The sequence below is a fragment of the Artibeus jamaicensis genome, unplaced genomic scaffold (assembly GCF_021234435.1).
Source record: "Artibeus jamaicensis isolate MK-2021 breed Jamaican fruit bat unplaced genomic scaffold, CSHL_Jam_final contig_432, whole genome shotgun sequence".
Lineage (NCBI taxonomy): Eukaryota > Metazoa > Chordata > Mammalia > Chiroptera > Phyllostomidae > Artibeus > Artibeus jamaicensis.
In genome coordinates, this window is record NW_026521828.1 from 11,627,027 (window position 1) to 11,643,794 (window position 16,768).

Genomic DNA, 16,768 nt, shown 5'->3' on the forward strand with positions numbered 1-16,768 from the left:
CCCTGCAGGAGAAAACTCTCCATCACTGGGTGCTTGCTTGCCCCTCGTCGGAACAAATCAATGATGAGTACCGAGGTACCACTGTATGTGTTATAATGTGAAAGAAATACTAAGTATTTTGTTTTCCTCTAGGCTTTTGAGCTAAAAGAGTGTTTCACACCAGACTTCAGAGTGGGCACTGCATCTGCCAGTGCCTGGCTCTTGGACATCGGCAGGTGAACCAAGCCTCTCGGCCTCAGCCTCCAGGCCTGTGGGAGGGGGACCAGGCCACCTACCTCACACATTACAGGGGTGGGGGTTAAGTAATAGAAGTAAAAGGTGTTAAATATATAACACACTCTAAGAGCTCGATGAATTCGTGTTCCTTCTTTACCCACAGAGAATTAGAAGGTAAAGGACAATCATGCTGTGCCTTGGCCTTGACCGAGGAGAGACCTGACAGCTCAGGGATTTCATCCCACCCCGTGAGTGTGGCTTAAGTCCAGGCCACAGTCACTGCATGTCCACGTGCATCTGTGCAGAGGTAGACTTGGGACACACTCCCAACTTAGTTCTCAGGGTTCTGCAACCCGGGAGTATAAGAAGAAAATCTGTGCATTCTATCAAAATAAAAGATGGAGCCTTCTTCCCACTATGTCCTGATAGCTCTTGAAGTAGGAGTCAGTTCCCTGAGGCAGGGATCACATCCATCTGGTTTACCCCGGGAACCCCGGGCGCTGCCATGGAGCACTATAGGGGCTCCAGGGGTCAGCGCCTTGCTCGCTGACCAAGTGGAGGGTGCTGCTCCTTCATCACGCACATTGCTTTTTATTTGACTCTACTTCCCCCCCACCGTCTTCCCCAAGGGCACAAGTTTCTCTAGAGTAGAGGGTGACACACTCATCCAACTTCCTTTACTTTAAACATGTTAATGCTCCCAATTTTATACATTTAGCCTGGGTCTTACCCATCAACTCTAGGGTAGTATATACTACTGCCTAGTCGATATTTTCATCTAAGTGATTAATCCAAGGGAAAAAAAAAGTAAAGGGCCTTGACTATGTCCCCGAAAGAACTCTCAATCCACCCTCTGATGATGAATGAATAAAAAGCAGCCCTTCCTGTAATTCTGCTCTTCTGGGATAATGACGCCACCACCCCTTCAACGAGTTAGGTTAAAACCCTAGGAGTCTCCTCACTGTCGGTCCAAGTTCAGTATCAGCAAGTCCTGTCAGCTCTTCCAAAATATAGCCCAAGCCTGGCCATTTCTCAGCAGTTCCCCGAAAGCATCTTAGATTACACCACCATTGTCTTGCTCCTTGACTCCTACAATAGCCACCAAACAATGTCCCAGCTTCCTCCCCCGTTCTCCCCTACAGTCCATTTGTCATACAATAGCCAAATAATCATTGTAAACACATCGAATCTGTTTCCTGCTGAACACCTCTCCTTCCTTCAACATGCAGCATTTAGGGGGTTCTGTTCAAACAGTTGGAGAGTTGTGAGCAAGCTGAATAAACTTGGCTGTCCTTGGGCACCTGCATCCCACTCAGGGAAGCAGACAGTAAATGAATTAAGCTGGGGAGAGGAGGAGGGGTGCTGGGGAGCAATTTCTCTATGGGCAGTTAGGAAGGTCCCCAAGGAGCAGGGAGCCTCCAGCAAAGAATCAGGCAAGTGAGGGAATGAGCCATGTGGATTTGTGGAGACGGCTCCCCTGACTGAGGGGGGCAAAGGTCTACAAGCAGAGCCTGCCTGGCATGTTTGAGAAACAGCAAGGAGAAGCCAGTGCGGCTGCAGCAGAGTGAGCTCAAGAAGAAAATGAGAGTCACGTAGAACCATGTAGGCCACTGTGAGGACTTTGGCCTTCACCTTGAGAGGGATGGGGAGGCCTGGGAGGGTGCTGATTAAGAGTGACAGGATCGGAGTTCCACTGTTGAAAGAACACTCTGGTTGCTGGGTGTTGAGAATATGGTGAAGAAAGTTAAAGCAGGGAGGTCAGGTGAGAGGTCAGTGCAGTGACCCAGGTGAGAGATGACAGGTCTGAACTAAGGTGTAGCTGTGTGGATGGTGATGAGCAATCAGACCCTAGAGACAATTTGAAGGCAGAATCACCCAAGTTTGCTTGCAGACTGCATGCCTGGGGGCTGGAGCATCAAGGGTGAGTCCAGAGGGTTTGGTTCAAGAAACTGGGCAGGTAGAGTCACCCTTCCCAGAGACAGGGTGAGGCAGACTGGTAGGACAGTGGGAGAAGCTTAGGAATTTGATTTTACGTGTTAAGTTGGAGTGTTCTTTAAGACGTTGAAGTGGAGGCATTGAACAGGTCTGCTCTGCATAAATGAAATCGGGGTTACCCAGCATATAGACGGTATTTAAAGTTGGGGGAGTGGGAGACACCCACAGGAGTGAACCCAGGTGGAAAAAGGGAGAGGGAGGGCCCCAGACTGGGCCCCAGGATTGATTCTCCAGAGCTAAAAGACATGGAAGAGAAGGAGAAATCAACCAGCAAAATGAATGGGTAACGCCCCATCACACCACAGATGGAAAACCAGGCAAATGCCCATCTACAGACACCCAGTGATCTCACCCAGCCTCTCTCTCCAGCTCTTCCCCTGCCTCTTCTCTGGTGCGCTAAGTGCCAGCTGCACTGGACTTCAGTGCTTCTCCAAAATAACTGAAACTCATTCTTCCTTCAGAGCTTTCCAGTTGTCTGGGAAGATCTTCTTCCAGACATTATGACTGACTTCTTGTCACTTAAGTCTCAGAGCTTTCCTGTCTCTTCCACGGAGAGGCATTCCCTGTCCTACTGCTGCTCAGTCCTCATACTCCTTTATCTTGGTTTATTCATCCCTCTACCTATCTTTTATTTCTGTAGCACTTATTATCTTAAATTTTCTTATTTCTTTACTTGTCTACTGTCTATTCCACCTCTACCCCTAACCCTGGCCAGGTAAACTCAGTGAAGGCAAAGACTGGGTTCCCCTCCCCACAATGCTGTCTCCCCATCACCTAGACTCAGATCATCTGGTGAGTGTTCAACAGTGTCTATGGGATCAGTATAAACCAAGATGCAGAGAAGTAGAATAAACTCCCCAAGTGCATCCAGACTGTTAGCAACATACACAAGGTGAGAGCTCAGATCTTTTCTTCACCCTAAACTCAAAGTTGGTTGTTTGGCATCCCAGCTATTGCAAGGGGGAGGGGGCCAGGGCAGGCTGAGTAAAACCACCCACACTCAGTGTTCGAGTACTGACTGACCAAATGTAACCCTCTTTTCTCTGACTACTCGGTATAGCTACATAAACTTAAAGCATGTAAACTCATTGACAAGCACTAGAAAGGAGCTTTTAGAAGACAAATCACTGTGTGCTGAAGCTCAAATCAGAGAGGCAACGTACTTATTTTTAATCCAGCTCTCCTATTCCCATGTAATCTCATAACCTTGAAGAGTGTTTGCTCAGGGGCCAAGAAAAGGAACAAAGCTAATCTACATCCCTACCAGTTGCCTGGTGCCTTTCAGATGTCCCCTAGAGAAAAGATTGCTTTTCATTTGTCCATTTGATGAATATATATTGAACCAGCTATTCTAGAAGCTGATGAACCAACAGTGAACAACACAGAAAAGGTTCTTGCTCTCAAATGCTTCCATGCTGGTCAGAGAGGCAGACAAAGACATTAGTTAGGTGGCATGAAGAGAACAAAACAGGACAATGGGATGCTGGGAATGCCGCTGGCTGAGACAGCGTGGACTTTTGCACGAATTTTAGATGGCCGGTGCCCTCTCTGGCATCTGACATAGCATCAAATCTGGGCAGATTTTTACGGTTCTCCCCTTGGAACCATGCTCAGGGCCCACTCATGGGGAGTTCCTGGGACTCCTTTGCCCAACCTGACTCCAATTCACAGAGGAGAAGCCGAGCCTGAGGTTTAGCTCCTGCTTGTGATCCTGTGTGTCCCCAGCTCCATTTAATGCCAAAGCCTGTAGCTCGGCATGCAACAGACAGGAGTGCTGAGTCCACGTTTGACCTTGTTCTGTCACCCCATCAGGCCACTGACTCACACACCTAACTGGACCCGAGGTGAGTCTGCCAAATGCCTCTGGCAGCGCCGTGGCTGTGACCCAGACCAGGCAGGAGAACAGGAGGACGCCCTGGCACCCCTGCTGTGTTGAACACTCACTCGCACTCCTGCCCCCGCCATCTGCTCTGCCCGGAGGAGGAGAGTTAAGTGTGCTGGGACACCACAGCACGGGCTCTGGAGAGAGTAAACACAGTTAACAGGGCTCCACCCCGAACAGCTGGGGCAGCCAGATCCAGGGCCACACCTTTGCCAGACAAACCTTTTGGGGAAACTCTGTTTATAAACATGGATTTGGATGTCATGCCAATCTTGGTTTGAATCCCAGCCCTGCCACTAATTGGTTGTATGACCTTGGGCAATTCAATTAACTCTTTAAACCTCAGCTCTTCACCTGCACAGTGGGAATAATGCATATATCTACCTGTAAAATCTGTTGTGAGGATGTTATAGAAATGACAACTGAGCCCCAGAAAAGGGCAGACCATTAATTCATTCACCCATCGAATACTTCCTGAACACCCCTCTGTGCCAGCTATTAGCTAGGTGCCAGGGAAACAGTGATCAGGAAATGCAGTGCCAGCCCTCAAGGAGTCTGCAGACTGACCAAGTTCATCAAACTGCTTAAGGGCAAAAGCCACTATGACTCCAATTTCCCAGTACTCTTTCAGGAACCTTGCTTGGTGTGCTATCATTCAGGATTCTCAGAAAAACGGAACCAACAGGGTAAGTGGGTGGGTGCGTGGGTGGGTGGGGGGTTGCGTGTGTGCAGAGATCTATTTTAAGGAATTGGCTCACGCAGTCGTTGAGGCTAGCAGGCCCTAAATCTACAGGGCAGACCGGCAAGCTGGACACTGAGGCAGGCATTTACCGCACTGGCGTTAACCGCATCTACCGCACTGGGAGGTGTTAACCGCATCCACCAAATACCTTCACAGCAACACCTAGATTAGGATTTGACTGAATAACTGAGTACTTAGCCTAGTCAAGGTGATGCAAAAGCTGTCACATCAAGTCAAGCCGTCCTCTCTCCCATAATTAATCAGAGCTCTATCCAGGCTACGCCAAGTACCTCCTCCCTCTGTGGCCTGCTTCAGTTGCAAAACAAGAAATTATTTATCAGTTTCATCTATTAAAAGTACACCTAACTTCTCGCCTCCTGATCTAATGAAACCTAGAAATAAATTAACTACAAAAATTGCAACGTAAGTTTGCATGCTTTTGTCTCCTTTCTTTTAGGGGAGAACTGTTGTGTTTTAATGAGTATCATGAGGAAATCTCCACCGAACATGAGTGCTCTGAAATCTTATCACCTGCTTTACAACATAGGGTGGGGGCGGGGAGAAAATAAGTATGGACCCTGTTGAGTGATAGCGTCCATATTCAAAGTAGTTAACCAACCTTTGTGTGTGTGTGAGTGCCTCCAATTACAACTTTAAAGATAAACTGGAATTTGACCCCAGTATAAGAAAGTATACTAGCAAATAAAATCGTTATCTACTACAGGTAAGTACAGAGAATTGACGAGGTTAATTGTATGATAGTGTGACAATGATTTAATGCTTGATTAACAACAACAAAAAAACAATGAGATCAGACAAGGAGAAGTATAGTGCATGTCCTTGTCCTGGCTTGACTGTCGTGTAACCTCTCCTGTCCTGGTCTCCTCCCGTGACAAACAAGGAATGCAACTGGAAGGGTGGGACCTTTCCGACCCCAAATGTCAGTCATTCTACATCCTGTGAGGCAGATAAACTCTACCAGTGGGTGGGTGACAGAGACCTACCCAATCTCATTACTCTGCCAAAGGCCAACTTACCTTCTTCAAGGTAGGCAGTCAAGTACCAGGACTGAGCAATATACTTATCAAGTCTGAGTGGATGTGTTGGTGTGTTGGTGTGTTGGTTGGTTGGTTGGTTGGTTGAACCACAGTGCACAGAATTAATCATAATTCCTAGTCTCATGATCAATCCTAGCACAACCTGCTCTTGTGTATTTGGTAATTTCTATAAAATGGGCTTTTTGTTAAGATTCCACATATAAACTATACCATATAGTATGTCTTTCTCTGTCTGGTTTATTACACTTAACATAATACCCTCCAGGTATTGTCATCCATATTGTCACAAGCAGCGAGACTGACATTTTTATGCCTGAATAATATTTCACTGGGTGTGTGTATAATGTTTATCCACTCATCTGTCCACAAACACTTATGTTGTTTCCATAGCTTGGCTCCTGTGAGTAATGCAGTGAGCATGGGAATGCAGATATCTCTTTGAGACACTGGTTTTAGTCCTTTTGTCTACATGACCAGGAGTGGAACTGCTAGATCATAGGATGGTTCTATTTCTTATTTTTTGAGGTGTCTCCATAGTGTTTTCCGTGGGGGCTGAACCAAGTTACATTCCCACCAACAGGGCAGAAGGGTCCTCTTTTCTTCATAGCCTCATCAACACTTGTCTCTTGTCTTTTCGGTAACAGCCGTTCTAACGGGTGCAAGGGGCTATCTCACTGTGGTTTTGATTTGCATTTCCCTGTTGATCAAAGATGCTGAGTAGTGCCTTTTTGTATACCTGTTGCTCATCTGTATGTCCTTTTTAGGAAAATGTCTATTCAGGAATGGCAAAAAGTATTTACAAACCACATACCTGATAAGAGCTTAATATCCAAAATATATAAGGAACTCATGTATCTCAATGGAAAAAGACAAACAATTTGATTGAAAAATGGGCAAAGGAACTATCTTTGATTATTTTTAATAATTTGTTTGATATTCCCAATCCACCACTCAAATCAAAAGATGCAGCCTTTGCAATAACTTAATCTAATCTATGAGCACCCACCTTATCCTGCCTGCTATCTGTAAGCATCAGCCTAAATCTGATATCCCTAAGTTCCTAGATATGTTATATAGATACATCTATATGAATCCTTTAAAGTTTTATTGTAGTTTCTATTTTACAAAATGATTATCAAGTTGGATGGAAATGTGAGTACCTGCTTTTCAAGCCCTTCATATTAAGTTGCTAAGATTCACCCATCCTGTTGCAAGGCTCTGTATTTCACTGCTTTGACTACTGCACAAGATTAAACTGTGGGAAAATTTATTCATACACATTCCTTCAAATGGGCAGTTGGGCCATTTCCAGGTTTTTGCTATTATGAACAGTAAGGCTGTGAACATTGTTTTACAAATCTTTCTGCTCTCCTTCCACAGAAATGTCCTGGCTAGTGTCATCCCTTTGCTGTTTTGTATAAACTTTAGAATTATCTTAATCAAGTTCTGTGGGGAAGAAAAAAACATACATGTTGTAATTTTCACTGGAAATCCATTTAATCTCCAGAACAGTTTTAGGAGAGTTGACTTTATGATGCAGTAGTGCCCCTTACACAAGCTTCCGCTTTCCCTGGTTTCAGTAACTTTTATCAACTGCAGTCCAAAAATATTCAATGGGAAATTTCAGAAATGAACAAATTGTAAGTTTTTAATTGTGCACCATTCTTAGTAATATGACGACATCTCGAGACATCCCGCTCTGTCCTGCCTAGGAAATGAATCATCCCTTTGCCCAGCAGGTCCCACTGTGTCTGCCTCCCTCCCACCCATTAGTCACTCAGTAGCTCCCCCCGCTTATGAGACTGGCTGTAGCAGTATGGCAGCGCTTGTGTTCAAGTCCCCCCTCTTTTACTCAATAGTGCCCCCAAAGTACAAGGGTACTGATGATGACAATTCAGATATGCCAAAGAGAAGCTATAAAGTGCTTCTTTAAGTGAAAGGTGAAAGTTCTCAACTTAATAAGGAAAAAGATTGTATGCTGAGGTTACTAAGATCTATAGTAAAAACGAATCTTCTATCCATGAAATTGCATAGAAGGCAAAAGAAATTTATGCTGTTTTGCTGAGTGGTTATAATTGTTCTATTTTATTATTTGCTATCATTGTTACTCTCTTACCATGCCAAATTTATAAATTAAACTCTATCATATGTATGTATGTATAGAAAAAAAGCATAGTATATATAGGACTTGGTATTATGTGTGGTTTTAGGAACCCCCTAGGGTCTTAGAACTTACCCCTTGTAGGGATATCCAAACTCTTGGTGTCTCTGGGTCACACTAAAAGAGAAGTTGTCTTGGGCCACACATTGAATACATTGCAAGATGTAATCACCAAAAAATCTTGTAATATTTTGCTCTGGCTGGTGTAGCTCAGTGGATTGAGCATGGGCCTGCGAACCAGAGGATTGTGGTTTGATTCCCAGTCAGGGCACGTGCCTGGGTTGCAGGCCAGTTCCCAGTGGGGGACACAAGAGAGGCAATCATACATTGATATTTCTCTCCTTCTCTCCTTCCCTTCCCCACTAAAAAAAGATAAATAAATAATTTTTTTTAAATCTTGTAATATTTTAAGTAAATTTATGACTTTGTGTTGGGCCACATTCATGGCCATCCTGGGCTGCATGCAGCCTGCAGGCCGAGGGTTGGACACCCCTGCCTGGCCAGGGACTAGTGCAGTAAGAATTCCTACCCGTGAATGTGGTACACCTCTCCTAAATAAGTATCTCATTTATTTAGGTGTTCTTTAATATCTCTTTAATTTATTTTATATCTTCTTTTTACACGCCTTACACATACAGGGGTCGGGCAAAGGGGGGCTTACAGTTGTGAGTACGTGAAACACAGAGTTTATTTTTGTGTTATTATTTATCCATTACTGTATTATTTTCTACTCAAACAACTGTAAACCTACTTTTGCCCCACCCTGTATTTTTTGGATTTACTTCTAATTCCTTAATATTCTCTAACATAATTCATCACTCTATCAATTTTTGTACCTTGTAACTTTTTAAAATCTAAATTCATACCTGTAATAATGACTTTTTAAATACAAAGCCTGCCTGGTCTACATGAGCAGGGAATCTTTTTAATTTTCAGTATTGGGTGGGAGGATTTGGAACAAAAACCTTCTCAGGGGGTAGATGTTATCCTTTACGATTTTGGCTCTAACCTTCACACTACCATTGTGGGGTCTGCGGTTTTGTGTTAAGTCTTTGCTTTCTCTGGGCTTCATATCACCCATGGTAGATCATCTCAAAATGCCAACCATTGATGTCTTCCCTCCATATACACAAGTCACTTCCCCACTGAGGGGGAATCTGTTCCTCTACCCTCTTGAATCTGGATTGGTCTATTGTTTCTTTAACAAATAGAAATGGTAAAATAATGTTGTGTAATTTCCAAAGATAAGTCATCAGAAGCCTTATGGCTTCTGTCTAGGTTTCTTGGAATGTTCACTCTGGGAAGGACCCAGCTGCCACGTGAGACAAAGCTACTGTGCTTGTGAGGAAGCCAGTCCAGTCGTATGGAGAGGCCAGGTTAAAAGAGAGATGATACCCATGACAAGGATGTAAAGAAAAGCGACATCTTGTGCACTACTGCCAGGAATGCAAATTGGTGCAGCCACTAGGTAAAAATTAAAGATGGAACTTCCTTATGACCCAGCAACTCCACTTCCAGGTATATATCCAAAGAAACTCAAAACTCTAATTCTAAAAGACACACCCCTATGTTCATTGCAGCATTATTTATAATAGCCAAGATATGGAAGCAACCCAAGGACCCAACAACAGATGAGTACATTAAAAAAGTGGTGGTATACACATACAATGGAGTATTACTTGGCCGTAAAAAAGGAATGAACTCTTACTATTTGCAACAGCATAGAAGGATCTAGAGGGTATTATGCTAAGTGAAATAAGTCAGTCAGAGAAAGACAGATGGCATATTATTTCACTTATATGCAGAATCTAGAGAACAAAATAAATAAACAAACAAAACAGAAACAGACTCATAGATGCAGAGAACAAAGTGATAGTTGCCAAAGGGCAGGGGGGTTGAGGGACTGGGTGAAGGGATTAGAAGTCTACATTGGTCATTACAAAATAGTCACAGGGTTGTAAAGTACAGCACGGGGAATATAGTCAATATTGTGGTAACTGTATGCAATGCCGGGGGCGGGTACTTGAAAAATTGGAGGGGTCACTTTGTAAAGTTTGTGATTGTCTAACCGCTATGCTGTATACCTGAAACTAATACAAAATAATACCAAATGTCAAAAAGTAAAAAAGAGAGAGATATTCAATCAACCCCTAGCTCCTCTGGTCATCCCAGCTCAAGCGGGAGGCAGAGTGGAGAAGGTTCCCAGTGATTCCAGCTGTAGGTGCCATCTGAATGCGACTCTGTGGGAGACAGCAAGAAAGGACTACTCGGCTGACCCTAATCAACATAGAAAAACATGAGAGAGAGTAAAAAATTGTTATGTGAAGCCACTAAAAATTAGACAGCTTACTACCAATCCAAAACAAAAAGCAACCCATAACTGAAAGTGACGTTTTTCAGACTGTGTTTGGTAGACTCAAAGGGTTCCCAGGAAGAGCTCTGTCAGGGAACAGATGGGCATGTAGGCTCTATGTTGTCCTCGTCACTTCTTTCAGCCGGGAAAGCTCTATTCTTATCTCTTATCGTGGCTGTCCTACAAATAATGTCTTTTAAAAAAGAAAAAGAAGATCAGAATGAGAGCATCAGTGCTATCAGTCTGGTAAATCCCTGGCCAGATGATCTGTAAGTTTCCACCTACCACTATCTTCCCATGATAATATCACTAAATATCATCCAAAGAAAAAGCAATTAAGAGAGTGACAAATGAGAAATGGTAGTGACAATTCAGACTGTTTGACCTAAGTGGGGGGACACTCTAACGAGGACTGAACTTGTCTAACGATGAGGTGGCCCGTGTTGTGGGGAGGTGAGCCCCCCTTCCACACCCCACCTCACTCCCTGCTGTGCATCTTCCCCCACTGCACAGTTTTGACCTAGGTCATATTTCTGACACTTAATTCAAAACACACTTTTACATTTTGGCCCATACTATTATTTATTCAATATTTCCTTTACATTAGATGACTTTTCATATAAATAAATTTACAGTTGATTTTTCCCCATTACACTACACAATATATGCACAATTTTTTTAGATTTTATTTATTTATTATTTTTAGTGAGGGGAAGGGAAGGAGAAAGAGGGGAAAGAAACGTCAATGTGTGGTTGCCTATTGAGCGCCCCTCACAGAGGACCTGGACCATAACCCAAGCATGTGCCCTGACTAGAAATTGAAACAACAGCCCTTTGGTTCGCAGGCTGGCACTCAATCCACCAAGCCACACCAGGGTCAATATGTGCACAATTATTAAAATGATATTCCACTGTAGACTAATTAAAATCACCACACTGGTCAAAGCTGGACTAGATGACCCTTTTCAACCTTTTCAACCCTTTTCTATGGGTCAAATACTCTTCAAAATATATTATCTTATTCAAAATTGCATTCATTTCACAGGTCTTAGTCAGCTTTCCCCATTTATTTCAAGGTCTTGTCCAGGTCCTGGTCTGCATCCCTAAAACTTTCTGCTGTTCTCCGTGTTGACAAACCCCTGCGGGCATGACCCTCAGGTCCCCTACATGCACACGCAGGCCCCACACAAAGCCCTCAGCATGAAGCCCAGATACTAACTTATTTGAAGGCGAAATGAAAGGAAACACCTATTTAGCCTAGTGTTGTGGGTTTCTTTTGTTTCCATGTCTGGTTCCTTTTAGCCCTTGGTCATATATTTACAAAGGATGACCAATGAGATGCCTGTGAAGATCCCTATTTTAGAACAATGTCAACTCTATCTTGCCAAAAGTCAATCACGAGGCAGCCTTAGAATCAGAGAAGAAAATGGTTCCCAGCTTCATTTTCCAGAGCGAAATTAATTGTGAGAACTCAACTCTTTCTGAGTCTCTGGGCACTCATGCCTTTCCCCCCGAGAGGTAGTTACAAATGATTTTGCACTTTCTGTGCTGAGTAATGTTGCAAAAATTCACGGCCTGGAGCAGAGAAGGCTGAAATATAGCTGAACCTACTCCGGGCTCCAGGGACTCTGTCAGCGCTCCTGGCCAGCTCCTCCTGCTCTGAAAATCATCAATATCCTCTGTGCCCTTCATTTCTTAGCCTTGCCCACCACGTGAGCTCAGTTTTGTTGTTTTTTCCATACCTGTACCACTGAGAAGCTATTAAAATTGCCCATGCAAGAATCTTCTCAGCCAAATAGGCCCAAACTCCTCACCTGCTTAACAGACTCTTAAGCATTGTTTTTCCACATGCCAGTTAGTAAGACATTGATTTTGAATGTATTAATACAACAGACACTTATCAGGTCCTGTTGCGGGCTGTTCCCTGTACGAGACTGGTGACACATCAGTGAATAAAATGCTCTAACTTCAATAAGCTACAGTGTATGAAACCAAACAGTTAAATAGTTGATGAGTCAACCCCTCCTCCACCATCTCCATCACTGGTGCCCTGAACAAAAATGTTTAACTGTGAAAACACGGTAAAAACAGCAATAGTCCTTGAAACGACACAAGAATTAAACCTGCATATTGAAGAAGCACAGCACAGTAAAACAAAACTTGATGCACAAGCGGCAAAATCCAGGTGTTAATGCATATGTGTGCACATACACTCTGTAAATATATTTATACTGTACATTATGTAACCCATGTAATATATTTTCTGTATTTTTTTCTTCTAAGGCAAAAAGATCAGCTGGCACAACAGCTCTCCACAACAGCAGCCATTGCCAGAAGACAGTTAAGGGTACAAAGTGCAAAGAGAAATGAAATATGACTAAAAAACACTATATCCCACTAAATCATCTTTCAAGTATAAAGGCATTTTTTTAACATAAAACAATTCATGGAGTATAAAATCTGTAAATCCTTGAAAAAAAATTAAGGTAAAATTAATTCCAAACAATGAAGATATGAGTGGAAACCTGGGCCCAACAGGAGTAACGCACCATCCAAAGTCCGAAGATACGCAGTTTTGAGGGAATTGAATTTAACTCATACTTAGTGGCCGACTTCGCTCACGTTGAGATCAAATAAGCAACCTGGTGTTATCATGTGACCTGCCTATGTCACTGTCAAGATATCATTTGACTCATGCCTCGTGAATACATGGCTTGGTTCTGTCATCAAAATTTCATTTCCCAAAAGTACAATGAAATGTACAGGAAATAAATAGCAATTATATCTCAATAAAACTGGAATAAAGGAACACAATAAAATAAAAGGAAAATTTCTGAAAAAATAAACTATAAAAAGTATCTATGCATATATGGCCCACAGATCTCAAGTCTGTAATTTCTCTTCCAAACTCTCTCCAACTCTGACATGCAGTGATTTTTGACTCAAGGTGGAGGCAGAGGGTGGATGTGATTCAGGGATATTCTGCTATTGGCAGTGCTGAACTTCCCATTCTTACTCAGCACTGTGCCGTGCAGCTGAGCCAATCGGATCCTTCTCTGAAGAAATGTGCTGTGTGCAAAGCTTCATGCTCACTACAGTGGAGGGATTCGGAGGTTGACTCATGTGGACTGCACCCTTCTCAGAAGACTGTGTCTTTGAGCTTTCTATGCAAGTAGAATGTACTTGGAGTTTCTATTTTTCAATAACATAACCCTAGTAGTTGATTGCACACAAATCACTTTCACATCCCTTGTCTCATAGCAAGTGAGAATCACAAGAGTTGAAATTAGTATTCCCACTGTATAGGAAACCAAGCATTTTGGCAGTGATAAGGTACTCATCTAAGGTCACAGAGCTAGTAAGTGGGAGATGGGACTCAAAATCATGTGCTATGATTCACAATGGTTTTATTTTTTCTAACATTCTATATTTGTTCTCCCTAATCCAATCATTGTATATATGGGTGACTAGAGTCAGGCCTACAGTCGACTTTCATGGAGAGAGGAAAGTAAATATGCCAGATGGGACTTCCATTCATGACCTTAGTCACTTATACTCCATGCCCAAAGCACCAAGTATATTGGCTATTGATATTATAGTTATAAATCTGAGCTCTAAGCTGTCTTTTTCAGCATCCTGGTGCTATCTGTAGGTCTTTGAACCAGAATTACTGGATTTTTTTTAAGAAACCATCTCTCTTAAGAGTCTGGTGCAGTGACAACATCCTAGACCATGACAATCACTCAATATACAATTATTACTGATTGAAAAGTGTTACCAATCACTGCTTTCATCCAACACAACCTGGATTTACTTTCCCTCCTGAACTAAAACACCTGTTGCATTAGGCAATGAAGGACAGTGATCATTGAGAGATGGGACACAAACAAGGTGAGCTCTCCAATTACCCCCACTGTTGCCTTGAAGAGTCTCCAGGCCACGTCCCAGGCCAGACAGGTGAGCCCCAGGGGCCTGCTGATTGAGGAAACTTAGTGGAGACATTGGGCAGACCAGAGTGCCTACGGTTCACAAGTCGGAGAACAAGAAAGGAGAGAGCTGGAGAGAGGGGATTTCAGAGACGGGCAGGTGGTCTTCAAGTACTCAGCAGAGTGCTGATGAGCAGTGATGGAACTACAAAAGGCCAGGAGAGCACCTGAAAGCATTAGAAGGAGCAATGCTCAGTGCTTAGGGAGGGCTGGGAATAGAACCATTTCCCACCAGCCAAACTGGAAAAATTAATAATTTATGGGATATTGTCTAGATAATTCAGAAGGGTCATGCCTCAGAGGTGAGAAATAATAAACCCTAAGTAAAATTTTCTCTGGTCTCACCTAGCAAAACTTAAAAGACCTAAAAGAATCACACTGGTTCTAATAGCCTTAACTGTCTCTCAAAACACATCTCAAGAATATTTATAATAATACACAAATATTCAGCACCTACCAAAGTAAAACTTGTAGTGTCTGTCATCCATCCAATCAAAACTTATCACCAGGTACACAAATGAGCAGGAAAACATGACCCAAACAAGGAAAAAATCAACCAATCAAAACCAACCTAATACTGACATATGTCAAAAGTAACAGACTAGAATGTTGAAACATTGTAACTATATTCCATATGTGCAAAAAGCTAGAAGAAAAAGTAAAGGCGTTAGTCAGTGATATGGAAGACATTTTCCAAAGACTAAAATCAAATTTCTAGACATGAAAATCATAATTCTGGGATGAAAAATAGACTGAATGGCAGAAGAATAATTGCAGATTAGGCATTGCAGAAGAAAATACTATCAAACTTATGTATCGAGTTGACTTGGATAAAAGGAAACAGCAAAAAAGGTTCAAAAACAAAACAAACTTTAGGTAGCCTAACATCCATGTACTGAAGGCTCCCAAGGGGGGTGTGGGGTGGGAGAAACAAAAAATAATTTTTTAAATGGCCAAACTGTATCTATCTTTTACAAAAACTATAAAACAACTATATTAATTTTCAGAGGTTGCCATAGGAAGCACCCCAAACCAGGCATCTTACACAGCAGAAATTCACTGTCTCCTCATTCTGAAGGCTGGAAGTCTGGACTCAACCCGTCAGCAGGGCGGCTCCCACTCAGGGCTCTGAGGAAGAACCTGTTGCAGTCTTCTCCCCTAGCTTCTGGTGTTTGTTGGCAACCTTCGGCATTCCTGGGCTTATAGAGGCATCACGCCGATCTCTGCCTTCACCTTCACACGATACTGTCTTTGTGTGTCTATGTGCAAATTCCCCACATTTGTAAGGACACCAGTCATATTATATTAGGGCCTGCCCTAAAGAAAATCCCCTTAACCAGTTATATTTGCAACAACCTTATTTTCAGATAAGGTCACGTTCTGAGGCACTGGGCATGGGGACTTCAACACACTAATTTTGTAGGTACACAACTCAACCCATAACACACACAGACCCAAGAAGCTCAACAAACCCAGGCACAAAAATAAGTAAGAAAACTACACTGAGGCAGGTCAGAATCAAATACTCAAAACATAAAAAGAAAAGTCTGAAAAAGCAACCAAAGGAAAAAAAGAAACATTATAATGTGCAGAAGCAGAAATAAGGGTGGCAGCAGATTCCTCGTGAGAAGAAATGCAAGCAAGGCAACAGTAGATCAATAAGTTTAGATGATCAATCTAGAATTTAATTTCCAGCAAAAGCAGCTTTTTAAAAATGAAGGTGAAATAAAGACTCAGACATAGAAAACCTGAAAGAAGTTACCATCAACACACCTGCCCTATGAGACATGCTAAATAAAGAAAGTCCTTGGGCAGAGGAAGAATAACAGCAAATAGAAAAATACAATCCATACAAAAGAATAAAGAGCCCTGAAAATGGTGATTATATGAGTAAGTGGATGAGATATCATTCTTACTATTTTTTCTTCAGCTGTGACTCCAGACAGGATCCAAAGAGGAGTTTTACCATCTGGTCTCAGGTTTTATGGAGACTGACTTTATTTACCCTCCTGTGTTAGCCTCCTAAGGCACTGCATCAACCTTAAAAGGGCACAGGAAAGGGTGTGTTCTTACTCTCTAAATTGCTTTAAAAGATAATCGAGTTTTCAAATAAAAACAACTGTGGAGCTTATAACAAGGAATGGCAAAGTCTAGGACAACATCGGCACTAAGACTGGGAGAGGAAAACGGAGGTGCGCTGTCGTGAGTTGTGCCGTATGTGAAGTGACAGGAGCTCACTTCAAGGCAGACCGTATGAATTAAAGATCTAAAATATAACCCCCTCGAGCAACTTCTAAAGTAGCAAAACAAAGAGTTATGGCTCATAAACTAAGAAAGAGATCATTAAAAATAATTAATGCCAAAAAAGACACGAA

At 42.6% G+C, this 16,768-nt stretch overlaps 1 non-coding gene across 1 annotated transcript; it reads right to left on the bottom strand.

Moving 5' to 3' along the window:
- Positions 1-16,321: 16,321 nt before the first annotated feature.
- Positions 16,322-16,446, bottom strand: LOC119057977 (small nucleolar RNA SNORA26). The gene has a single exon (XR_005084173.2). It is a non-coding gene; the product is annotated as a small nucleolar RNA SNORA26 (small nucleolar RNA).
- Positions 16,447-16,768: the final 322 nt, after the last annotated feature.